This window comes from Hakea prostrata, chromosome 2 (genome assembly GCF_041222555.1).
Source record: "Hakea prostrata isolate BN-2017 chromosome 2, UWA_Hpros_2, whole genome shotgun sequence".
Classification (NCBI taxonomy): Eukaryota; Viridiplantae; Streptophyta; class Magnoliopsida; order Proteales; family Proteaceae; genus Hakea; species Hakea prostrata.
This window is the reverse complement of record NC_142601.1, coordinates 68,013,338-68,018,572: the sequence shown is the minus strand read 5'-3', so window position 1 is coordinate 68,018,572 and position 5,235 is coordinate 68,013,338. Positions and strand designations below refer to the sequence as shown.

Genomic DNA, 5,235 nt, shown 5'->3' with positions numbered 1-5,235 from the left:
TTAAAACAGGCTGTCTTTTCCTAGGCTCATTTTTTAAAATTTTGACTCAGCTGAAGCAATTTGTCCAAGTCAATGCCTGGTTTCAAACTATGATATATTGATTTGGATGTGAATAGTCAATAATACGAATACATCTGAGGGTTCATCGAGCATTAATGCAACAACACCCATTCCAACTTGACCTTCTATGTCCTAATTAATAAAGGCCGCAGAAGCAACATTTACACTTTTTTATTTGGAGCTAGGGCGAGTTCGTTGGGTGTCATAACAAAACAAAACTGTATTAATTTCTATTCCGTATCAATACCATATAAAGTTTAGTAATGAATTAATCATTAATCCACGTCTAGAAGGAAAAAAAAATTCAAGAATCAAATCGACAGCTTCCAACTCCAGCCCTGTTTTTATCATTTGTAATTAAGACAATAATTCAAACGTAGCTCGTTTCTCTGCCACCTTATAAGAGTATTCATAGAGACCAACCCAAGTACAACCCAACTCCATTCTTCTTCTTCTCCTCCTCCTCATTGCACCTGCAGATCAAAACGCAGAGCTAACCTTTGATGGCCCGATCTTCCATTCTCTGTTCCACCTTCTTCTTCCTTGCTATCATTTCCTTGACATCAGCAGCAACTCCACTGGGTCAATGGAAACTCGTCCAGAAAAGTATTGGCATATCAGCCATGCACATGCAATTGCTCAACAACGATCGTGTCATTATCTTCGACCGAACCGATTTCGGCCATTCCAATCTTTCCTTACCTGATGGAAAGTGCCGAAACGATTCCAGCGATTATGCTCTCCAGTATGACTGCACTGCTCATTCTGCAGAATATAATGTAGGAAATAATTCTATACGAGCCCTTACCATCTTAACCGATACTTGGTGTTCTTCCGGTGCCGTTACTGCCAACGGAACCCTAATCCAAACCGGTGGGTACAACGACGGCGATCGTGTCGTAAGAACTTTCCAGCCTTGTACTACTTGTGATTGGCAAGAGATTGCAGATGGACTCATTCAACGACGTTGGTATGCCACAAATCAACTGTTACCAGATGGAACGGTTATCGTGATCGGTGGCCAAGAGAACAATTACGAGTTCTATCCAAAATCGCCCACCACGAATACGGTTTTCAACTTTACGTTCTTGGAACAATCGAGTAATCTCTACCCTTTTGTTCACCTCAATGTGGATGGCAACTTATTCGTCTTTGCCTACAATGTTGCAATCTTGTTCAACTACACCAGCAACACTGTGGTCAAAACTTTTCCTACAGTTCCAGATTATCAGTCTCGGACCTACCCATTCACGGGCTCCTCGGTTCTTCTTCCGCTGAGGAACATAAGCCAATCTTCGGTTGAAGCAGAGGTGCTCATATGCGGTGGAGCTCCATGGGAGTCGGCCCAAAATGCTGCCTCAGGGAACTTCACAGGCGCCTTAGACACCTGCGCAAGAACCCGAATTACAGACCCAAATCCGACGTGGACCTTGGAGACAATGCCCCTGGCTAGGGTTATGGGAGACATGATCTTACTCCCGAATGGAGAAGTATTGATCATCAATGGAGCTGCTAGAGGGCTTGCCGGGTGGGAATATGGAAGAGATCCGGTTCTCTACCCGGTTCTTTATCAACCCAATAACCAGACCGGGTCTCGGTTCCAAACGCTAAACCCATCCACCATTCCACGTATGTACCATTCCACTGCAATCTTACTACGCGACGGAAGAGTTCTAGTGGGCGGAAGCAATCCTCATCAGTACTACAATTTCACCGGCGTTCTTTATCCGACGGAGCTAAGCTTGGAGGCATTCTCACCTGCTTATCTAGATTCGTCATTTTCGAAATTACGGCCAACGATAAAAACTAAATCGTCATATACTAAGCTAACATATGGGCAACAATTCAAGCTACAATTCTCAGTGTCGAATCCGGTGAACCAAAGCTTGACAGAGGTGACAATGGTGGCTCCGTCGTTCACGACACACTCTTTCGCTATGGGTCAGCGACTGTTGGTGTTAGATTCCGTTAACGTCACTGCATCTGCATCGTCCAACACTTCGTATACGGTGACGGTGACCACTCCAAATTCAAAATTCCTGGCACCGCCTGCGTATTATCTTTTATTCGTGGTCCATCAAAATATACCTAGTAAGGGGATATGGGTTCAACTTCATTGATGCATCATTTTTTTTATTTTCTTTACTAAATTGATTTATTTAATTATGTTCATTTTAAAAGCAATTAGGTAGCCTTGAAATTTTATAATTAATAATTATTTTTTATTTTGATGAGCTGTATTTGTGTTTGTCTACTATTTCTTTTTCTTTTTCTTTCTTTTGGTCAATTACACAACATATTAATAACAGGAAAAAACAAAATTAACTGCTAATAACTATGTGGGAGTGCCGAGAGGGGACCCTATATAGTAGAAAACTAGAAAATCGAAAAAGAAGAAAGATGCAACAAAACAACAACACAATACACGATCAGGTAGAATTTGTTTCTGAAACAGCATTCAAATATTATTGTGTTCAAACATGGATGTTCAATAAGCGAGCAGAGGATGTCCATTTTTAATATTTGCTTTCAGCATAGCAATAAGAATGCATGTCAACGGATATTTTGCTTTAAAGTATTTCAATATCCGACTCTACTTAATTAGAATAATACCAGAAGCCGACTTTTTGTTCAGATATATTCAATACTTGTCTCTCCTCTCTGTCAAACTAAAGGATATCTTCAGGAGCAAATTGACATTTTTTAGATAAGGAACAAAAGAAAACATATGGTCTCCCATTTTCATTAGAATGTCACTGAGAAAGGCAACAACTGGGGACGGCTACATTTATTTGAAGAAGAAACTCCTATGTAGGATATTTAAGAGAATGAGCCTTAGCTAGCTCTCCAACTAATAAAATAATGTCTTGAGCTGTAAGAACTTCTACCAGGGAACAATAAGGTTTTTATGTCTCAAACAAATACTTAGAAGTTGACTCCAGACCTAATCGAAGCATGAGAAATTCTAGGGCCAGCAAGCCAATAACCACACAAGATGAAAATATTTTAATTGACAATCCCATTTGAACAAGCATCATACTGATTTCTGTCTTCCAATATTTTAAATTAGCTAGAACAATATATATATATATAACAAGGTGTCAATCATCAGATCAAATTTTCATGTCAAAATCATCAAACAGGTATCAATTCTCAAGACTGGTCTTCCTCCAAATTCAGGAAACATCCATGAGGTTGTTCACCGTCCAGGCATAATCAAACAAGTAACTGGGGGGATCTGTCGGTCCCTTTAAGACCACGAGGCATTAGAATCCTATAGAGACATATTTAAGAACTTATGAGAAAAATCAGCCTACGGTTAAACTCTTTATAAGAAATTGTTCAAATTTTGTTTCATCTCCATTATTCTGTCAGGGTATTCAATATTGTTTCTCTCCTCTCTGTCAAACTGAAGGATACCTTTAGGAGCAAATTGAGATTTTCTAACAACACCTTTGAGATCTAGACGGAACAAGAGAAAACAAATGGTCAATGACAAAGGCAAAAACTGGGGACGGCTATATTTCTTTGAAGAAGAACTCCTAGCTATATAGGTAGGATATTGAAGAGAATAAGCCATCGCTCTACTACAACTAAAATAATGTCTTGAGATGGAATAACTAAACTCAACCATCTTCTACCAGGGACGAATAAGGCTTTTATTTCTCAAAAGAAATACTTGGAGGATGACTCCAGACCTAAATGAAGCATGAGAAATTCTAGGGCCAACAAGCCACTAATTACCACACGAGATGGAAAATATTTTAGTTAACAATCTCAATTTAACAAGCATCATACTTTTTTCTGGCATACAAATTCAGCTACAGTAGTAAGAAATTGTTCGAATTTTGTTACATCTCCATTATTCTCAAGAAGAACAGGTCAAAGGCATCCTCAGTGGGAACGTTTCACACACAAACCATATCTCTTAATCTCTACAGATAATAATACTGAGATCAAGAAAAAACAGGAGAAGACCCACTAGTACCATGCACCTCTTCAGTGTCATCAGGCACCTCCTCCACGATGGTGTCCAACTTTGGAGAGAGAGAAGATTTCTGTCGAGTGATGAAGGGAGCTGGTGCAATCTCCATGCTTGATGATGGTAAGAATCTGGTGATTTCTTCTTGGCTTCTGAGCATGGTCATCTCTATTGTCTCCTAACTCCTAAGAGAATGTAGTGATGGGTTTGCTGCTAAAGCTTGAAGGAATGAAGGGTCTCAGATTTCAGTGCTGGACGAGGAATTAGTAAGCTCAGAAGCCTACAATTTATAGAGGAAAGAAGTAGAGAAAGCATTGCCCAAAAGAAAATATCTCATGTCTCACAAGGTTGTTGGGTTGTCAATGGCCTCAAGCCCAATTCACGGTGTTAGCAAAACCCACATTGGCAACATGGAAAATGGCTTTTCTCAATTGAGTGGACCGGAAGCAACGCGTCTTATTTTGGATTGTGGGTCCTGACCCTGTTTGGGCCACACGCCACTAGTGGTGCGATATTTAACACAAAAATAAGAGACAGAAACCTCCAAGCAACCCTGAAAGCTCCACACGCGATTGTTTGTTCCATACAATTAGCGGTGAATACCTAAAATATGCCAAAACAATGCAACTCGCAAAGACTGTCCAAATATCTTGCGTTGTCGGTTATGGATCGATCAGGTTGGAAGTGGGTCTATCCAGATCCAGTTTTCAAAGTCCATTTTGCTAAACACTATACTCATATTTTTCTGGGGTATAGAGGGTCTGAATTAGTGTATCTGTCTCTTTAGTTTTTTTCCTGGCAAAGAGTCTCTTTAGTTGTAGTGTATATAAATAGAATTCTTATTTGGTAATCAGGTTATTTATTATTTATTGCACTATAAATGATGTGAAAGAAATCCCTTGCCATGCTCACATCGCTTTTTCCATCGCGTTTTTATTTTTTTCTTATTATGAAAACAAAAATCTAATTTTTCTCATTTCAAGAGATATCAGATTTTTCTCATTGTTTAAGAAGAAACTGATATTTCTCCTATTGATGCAGTCATGACAACCAATTTCTACGTGTTGGAATAGGAGATAACATTCTAATGATATTCTTTATATCTCTCTTTTTTTTAAGAAAAACACTGTTTTCAAATGAAGCAATATGGGGTCCAGCTCTTCTACTCCCAACTCGTCCATGCCCTCATGCTC

The 5,235-nt window shown here is 39.3% G+C and overlaps 1 pseudogene; it reads left to right on the top strand.

Annotated features, from left to right (window-relative positions):
* Positions 1–528: 528 nt before the first annotated feature.
* On the top strand, positions 529–2,236 carry LOC149025947 (aldehyde oxidase GLOX pseudogene; annotated as a pseudogene).
* Positions 2,237–5,235: the final 2,999 nt, after the last annotated feature.